Source organism: Periplaneta americana, chromosome 8, assembly GCF_040183065.1.
Source record: "Periplaneta americana isolate PAMFEO1 chromosome 8, P.americana_PAMFEO1_priV1, whole genome shotgun sequence".
Lineage (NCBI taxonomy): Eukaryota > Metazoa > Arthropoda > Insecta > Blattodea > Blattidae > Periplaneta > Periplaneta americana.
In genome coordinates, this window is record NC_091124.1 from 10,687,963 (window position 1) to 10,704,672 (window position 16,710).

Here is a 16,710-nt window from a genome sequence, read left to right on the forward strand (position 1 = left end):
CGGGACAGGCGTACACAAACTTCCTGGAAAACACCATACCTCGTGTTTTAGAAGACACTCCACTGATCAATCGTCAACACATTCACTTCTTGCATGATGGTGCTCCTGTATACTTCAGTCGTACGGCTCGCCGGTACTTGGATCGAAGGTTTCCTGATCGATGGATAGGTAGAGATGGCCCAATTGCTTAGCCTCCACGCTCACCTGATCTGAACCCTCTCGATCTCTACTTGTGGGGCCATTTAAATTCATTGGTTTATTCGTCTCCGGTGCCTGATTTGGAATTCCTTCGGAATCCAATTGTGGCATGTTCTGAGGACATACGCAATACTCCTGGAGTTTGGGATCGTGTTCGCAGGTCAATGAGACATCGATGTGAGGTCTGTGTTCAAGCAGGAGGTGGACATTTTGAACATCTTCTGTAATGACAACGACCTACGGAAAGAAAAGCGTTCCGGTGAATTTCAATGTTGTGAAGGCCATAACTCGGAAATGAAGCATTTCCGGACACATGTTGTAATGAACTATTTTGATTGTCTACATGTGGGAAATACATACCTGAAATTATGCCCCGTATTTTTTGAACACCCTGTATATATTTTTTTTCAATTTCTTGCCTTGATATACAAACATTCTTATATTTTATAAGGTTTTATCGTGTTCAGCAGTATCAAATAACATAACCTATAATTATATTATGTTTATAACAACCATTAATTATTCATGGTTAAGATAGGTACATTCATAAATTTTCAATTAGCTGTATTACTAAACGAAAATTGTCGTTTTATAAAGCTTTATTATGTTTAGCAATATCAAACACCATAACATGATAACAATTTGGAGAATAGTCAATATTCTTCTTATTGTCCGCCATTATTTACAACGCACAACACAAACCAGTGTCTCCAACAGAGTGTACGGAAAGTCGCCAAAAAGTAGTTGGAAAGTCGCTAGATTTCTTATTATCAACGAAGAAAGATTAAATTTTCTCACTATGGGGTGCTAAAAAGGTCGCTAAATCCCTATTTAAACAATATAAAAGTTAAAAGAAATTGTCGTCGAAAAAGAGTTAAAGTCGCTAAATTGGCTACACTGAACAAACCTGTAAAACATGGCCCGCGTATCACATACTTCACCTGTTTATGCGATGTTGCCAAGTCCTTTTCACGTGAACTTAGATTGAATTTGAACCTAGGTAATTTGATCGCAGAAAAGTTTTATACAATAGAATAAGTGTCTGAACTCGGTTCACTTTCCGATCTTCGATCAAAATTGATCTTCAGTCAGGGAGTTTTATACAATTGGGCCTGTATCAAATATTAGATGTCCACAGCTATGGAGTAACGGTTAGCACGTCTCACCGTGAAACGAGCGGGCCCTGGTTTAAATCATGGTTGAGGAAAGTTATTTGGTTGAAGTTTTTTTCGAGATTTCCCCTCAACCAAACGAAGCAGAATTGCTGAGTAATTTTCAGCGTAGGACCTCAGATTGATTTTGCATCATAATTTCACTTTCTTTTTTCATCATCGCCATCCTAGGCTTCGGGCTTGCTCCCATGTAGAGTCGGCTGCGGGCCACCGCCGATCTTGGATATGTGGTCATTTGTTGTTGGTGGTAGCGCTGTGCACCGTGGGCTCTCCATTGGACTCCATTGTGGGACCGGAGTTGAGACACCGCGGTGAGGCCTACGTGGAAAGATAAAGGAATCATATAGGCTGTAAAGGGGGGGGGGAGGTTCGGTGGCGGCGTGCAGGGGGATCTGTAGCGCGGGGGCCTTTGGGCATGCACACCATTCCATCTCGGGTAGTAGTACAATGGGCATACCCAAGCGGCCTGTGTGTGAGGACAGTTCCAGTCCGTGCCTTGCCCTTAAGGTGGGCTAATAGATAGCTAGATCAACTATTAGATAATTACCGTCGATGGAATTGATGACAGCGTGATGGTGTTTTGCGGGATGAGACCGAAGATTCGCTATGGATTACCTGAAATTCCCCTTACAGTTGGAAAAAACCTCTGAAAATAACCCAAGCGACGATGTCTTCGGATAAGCAGACAATCGCCCTGCCGTCTGAGCTATGCAGGTGGTTCTAAAGCCTTGGCTTTTCTGTACCGACGCATGCGAGATGAGAGGAGCGAGGTGCGAGGCCCGCCTCGCACAAATCCGGTCTACACGAGAGATAGTGAGTGGTTTCTGTAACTGCGAGATGCGAGGTCTGCACACCCCCAGCATAGAAACCACTCACTATCTCTCGTGTAGTCCGGATTTGTGCGAGACGGGCCTCGCACCTCGCACGTCGCATGCGTCGGTTCAGAAAAACCAAGGCTTCAAGTTCGATTACACCGACGGAAATCGAATATGGACTCACTACATTTGCAGCTGGAATCGTTGATGCTTGAATCACAGCTGAGATCTCATTTAGAATACTCCTACGATGAGAGAGTAATGGAACAGAGAAAAATTCTCTACGGCACCGGGATTTGAACCCGGGTTTTCAGCTCTACGTGCTGATGCTTTATCCACTAAGCCACACCGGATACCCATCCCGGCGTCGGACAGAATCGTCTCAGTTTAAGTTCCAACTCTTGGGTTCCCTCTGGTGGCCGCCCTCTGCACTACGTCATAGATGTCTGTGAACGTAGGACTGAAGTCCACACATGTGCTGAGGTGCACTCGTTATCAGTGACTAGTTGGCCGGGATCCGACGGAATAAGCGCCATCTTAAATCACGAAGTGATTTACGCATATCATATATATTATTTTAATGTACCGAAGTACATAGGCTATGCTATTTCCATGCAGATATTCTGCGTCATCATACGATGAAAGAGTAATGGAACAGAGAAAAATTCTCTCCGGCACCGGGAATTTTTCTCTGTTCCATTACTCTTTCATCGTATGATGACGCAGAATATCTGCATGGAAATATCATATGTACTTCGGTACATTAAAATATTATATAGAATACTCCTGTATAATAATGTAGATAATAATTTGATCGGGTTTTTGTGCTGGAATGATTTTATATAATTCATCAGGTCAGTTATTTGCGTTAATATACTGTTATAGTTCATTTGTTTCAGTGTCATATACCTATAATGCATTGGCGCCTCTTCGCTTTAACAAATGGAGTTTATTCAGTCGTAACTAATATTATTATAGATGAAATGTCTCTATATCTGTCATTTTTCCATATCATGTAACTTTCAATTATGTAGGAAAGTAGTATCAGTGATCGACTCGTTATCTCGCCATTACAGTCTTTGACTCCTGTGCCCTATCATTATTTGTTATCGTTGCAATGTAATTAGTCTGGCTTTAACAAAACATACATGAAAGACTGTGGGTTGGAACTCTGTATCTGTTTTGACTATCGGCATCTTGTGTTGCACATCTTTTTATTCATATTTGAAAGTTTACAACATGGTGCGGTGTGCAAGAGGGGAATGTCAAGAATCTCAAAGGAGACACACAATAATATACTTTCATAAAAGTGCTCTTATCCAAATGACAAAACGCGAACAATTACTCTTTTGGGTGCAGTACATCAGAGTCAGTTCATAAGAACATGCATTATCACTGATTACGCCGACGTTGAGGAACGGACAGCTCTGTACACAAGGAGCAGGCCTTCTCCAACCTGGGGCTGGCGTTGTCACGTTCACAGGATGTGAGAGATATAAGATACCAGAATTATAGATTGGTAGGCTACAGCACAGTCCACTGGACAAATATACCGTCCCTGCGTCTCCAAAATCCGCTATGGGTTTTTAAAAAGATTTTGCAGGAGGAAGGAAAAAACACTGTCATTTTTAATTCTCATGATTTTCAAAGCTGTTTTTGGTATAATTTCGTCATTTTTATTGTAATGATTTAAATTATACCGAAGGTAGCTTTGGAAATCAAGGAAATTAAAAGCGACAATGCTTTTTTCTTTCTCCTGCAAATTCTTAAAAAAAAAAAAAAAAAAGACAAAGCGGATTTTGGAGGCACAGCGACGTTGTCTTATAATGTTTTCTTATAAATCATTCCAGTATTTATTTATTTTTTATTCTAATTTACAGTGAAAAGACATTGTCTTAAAATTACATAACAAAAATATATAACATTAAGATCAAATAGTCCACACCTGTGGAGTAACGGTCAGCGCGTCTGACCGCGAAACCAGGTGGCCCGGGTTCGAATCCCGGTCGGGGCAAGTTACCTGGTTGAGGTTTTTCCCGGGGTTTTCCCTCAACCCAATACGAGCAAATGCTGGGTAACTTTCGGTGCTGGACCCCGGACTCATTTCATCGGGATTATCACCTTCATTTCATTTAGACGCTTAAATAACCTAGATGTTGATACAGCGTCGTAAAATAACCCAATAAAATAAATAAAATAAAATATCAAATCCGTGGGATTAAATATTTATGACGTCAACATTTAATTCATTAAGATTATAATAAGACCTACTTTACGCAGAGGGCCCGGGTTCGATTCCCGGTCGGGTTGAATTTCCTGGTTGAGGTTTTCCAGAGTTTTCCCTCAACCATAAGGCAAATGCGAGGAAATTGAGGTCACAACATCCCTAACTATCACAGGCCTCAATCATCACCGAAATCATATTCATAACATAAAGGACTCCGTGATCTGTTGGTCAGTATGCTGGCTTACAGATCTGGAGGTCACGGGTTCGATTCCCGAGCTCAGCTCTCAGTGAATTTTTCTTGAAGAAGAAGAATTACCTGGGTGTCTAGAGTCTGGAAATTTGTATGATTGTGAGTGTGCCGGGTTAATATCAATTAACCAATCATCAAAAATATAAAATACATCAGGACTGTCGCTGGGCAGTAACCTGAACACACGTTTCAGCGTCACATTGTTGACAAGCAACTCCATCTGTTAGCACAACCATAAAGTATCTAATAGATGCTATAGAGTTACCAACAACGAAAAAAAAAACAAAAAAAAAAAACAAAAAAAAAAAACAAATCAGTAATACATCTACAGACGCCATCTAGTTCACAACAATAGAATCACTCTCAACAATAGTATACAGGCCTTCGGATTTGACACAAAAGATTAACTCGTGATATGACCAAAGATGTTAAAAGCGAGTATAAGTAACAGGGAGAGAAAAAAAAGACCTACTTATCAACCATTTAGATAGCTTTTTTTTTTTCTTATAAACCAAGAATAAAATGAGGAAATTTATTTGACACTTTCATTGCCATCATCAGAAAATTCTGTTCTGTTTTGTTTTAGACAATATTGTCGTGGGCAAATGTATCTTTTTGTGCTGCCTTGTGTCATAATTATGAATATCTTCCCTTACAATAAAATCATTAATCAGTAGGTAATGATAAAGAGATAATAAAATTTTGTATATTTTTCGTCTTGACTTATTACGATGTTAACTTACAAATATTTTGTTAACACATTTATTTTCCTTATGAACGTTTTCGCCCTATTGTGGGCATCTTCAGACAAAGATATTTGTACCTAAATTGCATAATATATGTTAAAGTACGCAAATTAATTAGTTAGAATACATTTAAAAGTATTTTCTAAAAGTATACTAAAACACAGCAACAAATTATGTAATAAATATGCATATTTAATGTCATATTCATAATTAATCAGTAGTTTCAATAGGAAATAAATAACTTTGAGACTTTAGATCAACTCCAGATATGACAACGTTGTTTTATAATCCACGGAGAGTTGACATAGGCATGCCATTTGAAAATGCTATCACATCATCGGTAAGCATATGGCCCGCTCCACTTATGCGTCACGACACATCTCGCTGACTTGTTTGAGCCATGCGGTGCGGTGCGTCTAAACAATATGGATTGAAACTGTTTTCTCACCTGTAGCGTGTTACTTACTTCCCTCCAGCAAATCACTATGTAATTATTAGAATATTTAATATTTGTGGCTTTTGTCATAAAGAAATATATGTTTCTCTACCAAATTAATCAGTTTTATCTACTATAGTGCGTAAAATTGAATTTCACTCACTGCTATCAGTACATAAAATGAGCCTTTAAAACACTAGTGCGTAAAAAAGTGACTAAACACTTTACGCATTGTTATTCATATTACGCACTCCTAAAGAAAATGTAATATTCAATTTACAAACTTCATTCAATAAGAAATTAACGCATTATCTTGAGTGTCCTTACGTAAATATTCCACGTAATAAAAATATTTAACAAATTTAATATTTAACCCCGTATTATTCCAAAGTTATGTATGTAGCAGGCTACTCATTGCAGCAAGATGTAGCATTTTACCTTTCCTACTGGCTTTGTTGATTATGGCCAGTTTAGATGGCCATGAAATAGTGATAAATCCATGGGTACTTAATATGGTTTAGGCGGCCATGACAGAGTGATCTTATAACCTCTTCAACTTAAAATATATTTTTAATATAAATCTGTGCTATCGTAGAAAAACATTGTATGATACACATTCGTAAAGTTATCTTTTTGGCCCTAGCCTTGTTTAACAAACATCACACTCGTGCCAAATGAGGACCTTTACGAACTTGTATCATAAATAACTATTTCACAATCGATTTTAATTCTTAACCTATTAATAAGTTGAGATGCACAGATAAGCTATACTTATACAAACAGCTAACTGTTGTTATGACCCACAATTCAGCTCCAAACGGAAAAACCCGAGCGTCTACCTGACAACTTCCGATTCTGAAGCGCCATCGAAGAATATTCTTTCCGAAGAATACAGATCGCACCATGCCGCGTAAGTGTGAGGGAGTCAATACAGTTTGTTATAGACCATTCGTTATTTAGTAAAACCAAATGCACGCGCTCACCACAGTTTATAGCAAGAACCTTATAGTGGGAGTAAGTGAGCTAGCTACCTACAAGTGGAAGCGTAGCGAGGGAGGAAACTTTCCGAGTCCACTTACTTCTTCCTCTCACGTATAGGGATGTTTTACGAGGTAACGAATGGCATATACCGCTTCTTGTGATTGGAGCGGTATCTGGAAAGGCCTAAGGGATAAAAAAAGTAATATCTCTTCGAAGGAAAGCGTCCGCTTTGACACAGCCTGGGTGTTATAAGAGTTACTTAGTGCAGTTATCATTATTATTATTATTATTATTATTATTATTATTATTTTATCATTTGCATAACCTTTACACGGCAGCCGTCAATGATTCGCACATTTTAAGGATTAGAATTTGTTGTTCAAAATCCATTAGTTTACAGAGCCTAAATATTGAAGTTCAAAGAGTTGCCTGTCATCGAATAATTGTGATAGGATGTACAGTATGTGTACTCTGTTGACTTTCCATGTTTGGTTAATTTCTTACGTAATCTGAATGTATTTGCTAATGTTTGTAACTTGCGTTGAGTGTCTAGATTGTTTTAAAGCCATATCCATTTCAATTACGATTTTTTCTTTCTTTTTTATTTTTTTTTATTCGGCCTATTGACTTTAATGATGTTGTCAGTTCTGATTTTACAACTCGATAAATTTTGCATAGACTTCTACAAAGTCTTCGTTAAGTGTACTCTATATCTGTGGTGAGGAATATACAGGGTGTATCTATATATGTGTTCATAAATGTGGGGGCGTATGCCTGACACCAAACCATAACAAAAAGTTCATATGAACATGGGTCCGCAAACCCTTCCTTAGGGAGTTATGAAAGGAATTTCCTGTAGTGACCCTTCATTATGTAATTCACCTAAAACTTGCATTTTTCCCACGTTCTTCTTTACAGTTGGTCATGACATTTGTTTTGTTTTGTCTGATTGCCTTTTGTTCTGTTTTGTGTTATTCATCACATCACAAGATGTATTCAATGAGAGAAATGACGGACATGCACTACATTTATGACCTAGCAGATGGGAATACGGTAGCAGCACGTCAACTTTATGCAGAAAGGTACCCTGGGGGGACTTACCTACGGTTTCTCAGAACTGAGTTGCTGTATTTGCTTGATGCTGTATCTCTAGATGTCATCCAAAGAATGTGGTTTATGCACGATTGTGCTCCACTTCACTTTACTGTGATAGTTCGCCAGTATCTCGATAACCAGTTTCCGAACAGATGGATTGGTCGAAGAGGACACATTTCATGGCCTGACCGATCGCCAGATTTAAATCCAATGGATTTTTATCTCTGGGGACATTTAAAATCCTTGGTGTATTCAACACCTGTACCTAATATCGATGTTCTAAAGGAGCATATTCAAAATGGATTTGATGAAATCCGTAACACACCAGGACATTTGCACAGAGTACGGCAAAGCATGGAACGCAGGCTCAGGTATGCATCGAAGCAGGAGGAGGTCACTTTGAGCAATTTTTGTAAATGTGTGTTGTTAAATGTATCACATGTACCATTACCAATAAACCCGTAAGTCCCTAACGAAGGGTTTCCGGACCCATGTTCATATGAACTTTTTGTTATGGTATGTTGTCAGGAATACGTCCTCACATTTATGGACACATATATAGATACATTCTGTATACTGTGGGGAATTCTGAAATATTCTTGTAAAGTTTCTGTGGATAGTTTTTGGTGTGCCATTTCGACTGGGATATTGACGTGTTAATTAATATATAATAATGTGCAATCACGTTTTTTGTGGTTTAAGAGTTGTCTCACATCTTTATTATTATTACTAGCCGTACCCGTGCGCTCCGCTGCACCTGATAGAAATAAATATAAATTAATTACATAATTAAAATAGGACGTTTGATCCAGGGAACATTCGTGCTTGATAGAAGGATAAATCGTTTAATATGTTACTTAATTAAAATTGTATTTAAATAATTAAAATACGATCATTTTGGTCCAGAGAGCAATCATTTGGTGTAATGACAATTCCTTTAACATGTTTTTTAATTGTTATTACATGCAACCATATTTTAATGAAGATTGACATATCATTTAGTTTTAATGTGTAATACTTTATATTACTTGCTATATGTTTCAGAAGTTACTGTAATAACATTGTAGAATTACGTCCATCTAGAGAAACTACACTTTCCAATGGTGAAGTAATAATTAAACAATTAATTAGCTTCCGATATTACTTCATACAAACACTGAAACATTGTCTTAGGCTATGTTTAATAGCTTTCGATTTTTGTTGTCCAACGCCCATTATAGACGAAGTCATTTGTTTTTATTTCAGTACAGCGCCTTAGATGGCGTTGTTATTGTAATTTTAAAACTCATTTATCTCATTAAATATCAGTCGTATCAAAATGTTGTATAGAATAAAACTTATCGGCAATTATATTTAAATAAACTTTTGTTATGTAATATTTTTCATGAAAATCAATAATAAGCGAGATATTTCGATTTATTTAATTCAGGCCCCCTTATAACACCCCCTTTTAAATAATGCATTTTGAATGCCATATAGCCTAAAATCTAAGTTACAACGAACTTAATTTATATTCCAATTTTCATATAAATCGGTTCAGCCATTATCGCGTGAAAAGGTAACAAACATCCAGACAGACGGACAGACATACAAACAAAAATTTCAAAAAAGCGATTTTCGGTTTCAGGATGGTTAATTACTTTCTATCTGATGCTTTTCCAATTCTCTGCGGGCTAAAGCAGGGAGATGCACTATCACCTTTACTTTTTAACTTCGCTCTAGAATATGCCATTAGGAAAGTTCAGGATAACAGGCAGGGTTTGGAATTGAACGGGTTACATCAGCTTCTTGTCTATGCGGATGACGTGAATATGTTAGGAGAAAATACACAAACGATTAGGGAAAACACGGAAATTTTACTTGAAGCAAGTAGAGCGATCGGTTTGGAAGTAAATCCCGAAAAGACAAAGTATATGATTATGTCTCGTGACCAGAATATTGTACGAAATGGAAATATAAAAATTGGAGATTTATCCTTCGAAGAGGTGGAAAAATTCAAATATCTTGGAGCAACAGTAACAAATATAAATGACACTCGGGAGGAAATTAAACGCAGAATAAATATGGGAAATGCGTGTTATTATTCGGTTGAGAAGCTCTTATCATCCAGTCTGCTGTCCAAAAATCTGAAAGTTAGAATTTATAAAACAGTTATATTACCGGTTATTCTATATGGTTGTGAAACTTGGACTCTCACTCTGAGAGAGGAACATAGGTTCAGGGTGTTTGAGAATAAGGTGCTAAGGAAAATATTTGGGGCTAAGCGGGATGAAGTTACAGGAGAATGGAGAAAGTTACACAACACAGAACTGCACGCATTGTATTCTTCACCTGACATAATTAGGAACATTAAATCCAGACGTTTGAGATGGGCAGGGCATGTAGCACGTATGGGCGAATCCAGAAATGCATATAGAGTGTTAGTTGGGAGACCGGAGGGAAAAAGACCTTTAGGGAGGCCGAGACGTAGATGGGAGGATAATATTAAAATGGTTTTGAGGGAGGTGGGGTATGATGATAGAGACTGGATTAATCTTGCACAGGATAGGGACCGCTGGCGGGCTTATGTGAGGGCGGCAATGAACCTTCGGGTTCCTTAAAAGCCATTTGTAAGTAAGTAAGTAAGATGGTTAATTACACATGTTAACACCAATTATTTTTGGAAAATCGAAAATTACCAGAAAAATTTTGGCTACAGATTTATTAGCCTTTTAGTATAGATTGTTATTATTATTATTATTATTATTATTATTATTATTAATAATAATAATAGAAGTTTTGAAAATTTGCGTAGTTATTTCACTTCCACCCTGTATAAATAGCACTAACTGTTTACTTATAAATCTGAATGTTTTTCTTTTTCTGTTTCAGGTAATACTATTAAAAATCCAGCTCTTTGGTTGACCTATCTCAACCTACGCACCCGAGGGCGCATTGCATATGCAGCTGTTTGAGGGTTGAGGTTTTCTACAACATCTGCTAGTCTTCCAGTTGCTGCGGTTAGTTTCTATTTGTAGTTTTATTGTTGATACAAGTAGAGCGTTGTCTAATGCGTAGTTTGTATATCATTACACATTAACAAATACCTGGAAAACTGCGGTGCGGCCCGGACTGCGAACGCCTCGGCTTTTCCCCGCGCAGCGAAATTGTGGCTTTTCTTCGCTGCTGTGGTCGGCAGGGACACTCAGCCCTGCACGGGGCCGCCTCGCTGAATATTTGATGAAGTCCTTGTGAGCACTTGGCCCGCGTACACTCTGAGCCAAGGTACAGTCCTCTCTGCTGCGACAAGCACCTCTAGCAAAGAGAAGGAGTATTGGCTGATGAGGTTGGTCCCCTTCGTGCCATCTCCATTCACGGCTTACCCATAATTTTGAACTGAAGTATATTTTAGAGGATTGCTTCCGAAGCTGGAATAGTAATATACGTTATACACGTATACACGTCCGTTGATGTGACATATTAATGAATTTAAATACTATTGTAGTCACAATCATGCCATGGTATGAAAGAAAAATATCACAACCTCGAGCAGGAATTGAACCTGCGAATACCTGTTCTCCTGTCAAGCGCTCTACCACTGAGCTATCGAGTTCGTCTCACGCCAAAGCCTTGGAATTATCCTTTCATACTGACGACTCTGTTATAGAATACTGTCCATAGCGTCTGATCTAGTCAGCACTGCTTATGGGTTGAAAGAAACTTTACAAATGTAATCTTCATCTTACGATGTTGATTGTGACTATAATAGTATTTAAATTCATTAATATGTCACATCAACGGACGTGTATACGTCACCAAACATCGTAAGATGAAGATTACATTTGTAAAGTTTCTTTGAACCCATAAGCAGTGCTGACTAGATCAGACGCTATGGACAGTACTCTATAACAGAGTCGCCAGTATGAAAGGATAATTCCAAGCCTTTGGCGTGAGACGAACTCGATAGCTCAGTGGTAGATAGCCTGACCGGAGAACAGGAAGTCGCAGGTTCGATTTCCGCTCGAGGTTGTGAAATTTTTCTTTCATACCATGGCATGATTGTGACTATAATAGTATTTAAATTCAGTAATATACGTTACAAGAAAGGTATGTTGACGTTTTCATGTTCGAGGAAAAGATTGAAAAAGCGAAACGTAGTTGAGCTTTTTTAATTTCCGAGAACATGAAAACAAACATACCGCTCGTGTATCGTACATTATTTTGTGCGAAGATCGTTTATTACATACCTGAAAGACGAATTTCTAATTAGTTGCAATGAAATCTCCATCTTGGTTTCTGTTTAATGACGGGAACTTCGGAGAACCAAAATATCTTTCTTCAACATTGTTGCTATAAAATGTTTTCTGTGTTTAAAATACTGCAGCAGGCCGTGATATACGTCTGTCTTTTTTTTTCCCCAAGTCTATTAATGCGAACTTAAAAACAAACGGTAAGGTTATGTAATGATTTATTTTTCATTTTAATATTTTAACAATATTATTTATATAACATATTGCAGTAATAACATCAGCATCTGGAATCTTGTTGATTTTTTCACGGCTTCCTTAATGTTACTTGTATCAGGAATGCAATAAGTTTCGTGGAGTAGTAGACTTTACTTAATTTTTGCAGATATTTAAAAACAATAATTAACATTGCAATGTGGGTGAAATTGCAGTGGTAAGTTTCCAATTTATAATTATTACTATGTTAAACGTCTCTAGAAATAATATGTAAGAAGCCTAAAGCAGTAAAATGAATGTCGCGCTTAAGCGGTAAGAAGAGGGAAAATTGTTATGTGTGTTACGTTGGGAATACTGAATGTGGTATTTCACACTTACCGCGTATTGGTTCTGTGCGGAAAACAAGCAAATACGCACGATCTCGCACAAATTAATTTTACTTTACGAATTATGAATCTTTGATGTTTGTTGTGTTTAAATTCAATTTTCAGTGCAATATTAATATTGCGTTACGAAAGAACACGATTTCTATACTTACATTCTGTGAAATACAACACGAAGTGTCGGCATTCATTCATAATTTAACTGTTTATCAAGAACCTACAATGATAAACTGAGTGCAAGATTGAATAATTTATACCTGATATGAAATGAATTTGTTTTATTTGATTCGACATAATGCACATTGCCTGTTATGTCTAAGTCCATTTAAATAATTGACGTACCTGTTTATATGCTGCATGTATTTTATTGATATAGAGCCAGTTAAAAATAAAATAAAAAAACAGTTAAAAAAAAAAGCAACTTTCACGCTTACGTACTTACGCACCATAACTGAAAATATGTATTCATGAAAATAAATAGCTCTTCTATATGAACATTGACAAAGGCTTTAAAGAAATCCCAGTGATTGAGTAAAGCTTCTAATTCGGATTAAATTAATAAATTACAATATATAAAGTGAGTGATAATTGTGTACTATGAATATTAAATGTGAAAATCCTGAAATCCCATAAGGGCAACGGTCTCCTACAGGAGTGTAGGGTGAGCTGAAGGTCTTCTACACTTGGGGAGCCAGTCCAAGAGAGCTTACACTACACACTTACAATCTAAACACATGAATATACTACATCTGTCGTCGATTTGCAGAAGGGGACACGTCCAAAATGACAAAGTGTTGGGAAATCGCAAAAGAAAACCATAACAGACTTAAAAATTGAAGTGTTCCTGGATTCTGAATGTATGTATCCATAGTGATCTAATTAGAAAAAAATATATGAACATTTTAATTTATTAACTTAGTTATAGTTTTTGCGATTTTCCAACACTTTGTTATTTTGGACATGTCCTCATTTGCAAATCGACGACAGATATAAGCTAAACACGAAAAACTGTGCAGAATAAACACATAAATTATACAAACGAAAAACCCACAACAAACTATACAAACTGAACACATAAATTCTGTGGTGTTTGGGTAAAGGGAGATAAGTCATAAAAATGAGTTCGGAGATAAATGAAAATTAAACTTGGAACCCTTATTACAAATAATTTTCTACACAAATAAAACACATCAACTGCTTGTATTCTTTGATTTTTGCACACCCACTTGTACAATTTAACTTGTGTGTTCATATGGGGAACAAAATTCCACCTGGACAAAAAAATGACTTATACCCCTTTACCCGAACACCACAGATTTATAGTCTGAACACACAACTATCCACACTAAACACACAACAAATTTTAAAATTATTCAGTCTTAACTCACACAAAAACTAAACACACAAAAACCTATACAAATGAAACACATAAATTATAGTCTAAACACACTAACTATCTAATCTAAACGCACAAAAACCATGCAATTAAACACAAAACTTATACTAACTAAATACATTAACTATACCAACTAAACACGGACTCAAACTACCCTAAGCTACTGAGTATTCTATACACCAAAACCAACATATTTTGTCATATAAACGTATAGCCGATACTGCATTGTTATCAAGATATGGCAACATTGCGTTATTTTAAAGCTAGTCTACCAATTACCCGTGGCTAAAATCGGAACTAACATTCGGTGTTGTTTTGTGGTTAAAAAGAGATGCATTCATAGTTGGCCATGTCTTGTAGTTATGGTGATGTTTTGTTGATTCATGATGTTGAGTATTGTAACTGAGGTTAGTGTTATTTTTACTTTACTGAATTGCATAACACAACAGTTGGCACTAATACAGAATGGGGAAATCATACACAAAGAGTGATATGACCGATATGATCTTGATTTACGGTGAAGTAAGAAAAACTCTGCTGCTGCTCGCAAATACGCTGGACGTTTTCCTGCCCGACGACATCCAACTCCAAAAACATTTGTAGCAGTGGAGCGTCGCCTTAGAGAAACCGATCTCTTTGCATCTGTGATGAACAATGCGGATAGACCGCGAAGTCGCAATGCTGCTGCTGATCTGATGTAAACCGTTCCTTTTTTGTTTAGGCATCCCAAATATCAGCCCAGACGTGTGGGAGGTATTAAATGATATCGCAGACGGAATCAGAGGTGTATATATTAGCGTCCATGTGAATGTCTTCGTATGATAATTTTATGTTACAAATATGCAGTCAGTTTGTTAATTATTTATATCTTTCGGCTTTCCAACGTTTCCTATAGTCGTGTCTATTATAGGAAAGTGTTTTATTGAGGGTCCACACCTGTGGAGTAACGGTCAGCGCGTCTGGCCGCGAAACCAGGTGGCCCGGGTTCGAATCCCGGTCGGGGCAAGTTACCTGGTTGAGGTTTTTCCGGGGTTTTCCCTCAACCCAACACGAGCAAATGCTGGGTAACTTTCGGTGCTGGACCCCGGACTCATTTCACCGGCATTATCACCTTCATATCATTCAGACGCTAAATAACCTAGATGTTGATACAGCGTCGTAAAATAACCCAATAAAATAAATAAAAAGTTTTATTGAATCCGATGTTATTTCTTAATGAGTAATTTATCTCCAGTCGGTAAAATTAATTTATTTGTTTTGTTTCATTCGGAATAAGCAACGTATCTTTAGAGAACAGACAGTGCAGAATTTTAACAGAATTTATTTTGAATATGCGTCTCCTAGTGACACTACCATGGCAACGTCAAAACTTGGGCAGACCAAGGAAAAAGTTGGATTCAGACTGTGACAGGCCATATGGTCTAAGATATACGAGATCGATAACAACCTGCATGGAGCTGGACGATGTAGACGTAGTTTGCTTGCTGGAACATAATAATATATTTCATTCTTCGCTTGCTACCTTTCATATTTGCTATTACGAGCTTCACGTACTGTACTCAAACCGTGAATGGTTACCGCCTGTAGAATTCGAGCTTTGTGGTTATTAATATTTGAGGAGAAAAATTCGCTCCGGGGCCGGGGATCGAATTTTTCTCCTCAAATATTAATTGTCACTGTAACAGATATTATTCTGTTGGACCAATTAATAACATCTTTAGTAAATTCTTCTAGCTAGCAGTGCATTATTCTGTACAGATTGCTGTGTACTTTACTGCGGAATCCCGGCCATTAGTCACTCAGCTGAGTGCGCTCCTTGTATAATGGCAGTTGACTTGAAATATAAACATCAACGTATATGCCAACTTGGAGTCAGGCCATAAAAGGGAAACACTGTAGTAGAGGAGTTCGGTCCGGTGCTATGGATTGAATTCGGCGTAGCTCAGTGGTTAGAGCGCTTGGTACGCAGAACCAAGGACCCGGGTTCGATCCCCGGCGCCGAAGCGAATTTTTCTCCTCAAATATTAATTGTCACTATAACAGATATTATTCTGATGGACCAATTAATAACATCTTCAGTAAATTTGTGGTTATTGTTGTGGAATTTTCTTGATCATATTGCGATGTTGCGATGGATTTTGTATTTCCACTTTAAAGTAGTATGAATTAGAATTAGAATATTCTAGAATCACCTGAAATCTAAGTTCGTATTAAAAAGAAGGAAAGTAAGGGCCGAATATCGATCCCTCTCAGGCAGTCAAAACTTTCATACGAACACATCACTTTAGCTATGAGCTATGAACTATCCTCGAATGATCTGTGTATTAGAAATGTTTGTTTCTTTACTCAGACGCATCATATGAATTAATGTATCAAATAGTCTACTGAACCTATGTCTATTATTTTAACTGTTCTCAATCATTACTTAAACTAAAATACAACCGAATTAGAGAATTTCAAAGACGAAAAGTTTTGTGTGTACATGTCTACTCGTGTTGTGCGTGATGCCTAAAACAATTTATGAAAGGCTTGATTTATACACCCTGTACAATAGACAATATTAATGAAC

The 16,710-nt window shown here is 37.3% G+C and overlaps 1 non-coding gene across 1 annotated transcript; it reads left to right on the plus strand.

The window, feature by feature from the left end:
• The first annotated feature begins 16,072 nt into the window (after window positions 1-16,072).
• TRNAC-GCA (transfer RNA cysteine (anticodon GCA)) lies at window positions 16,073-16,145 on the plus strand. The gene has a single exon. It is a non-coding gene; the product is annotated as a tRNA-Cys (tRNA).
• Window positions 16,146-16,710: the final 565 nt, after the last annotated feature.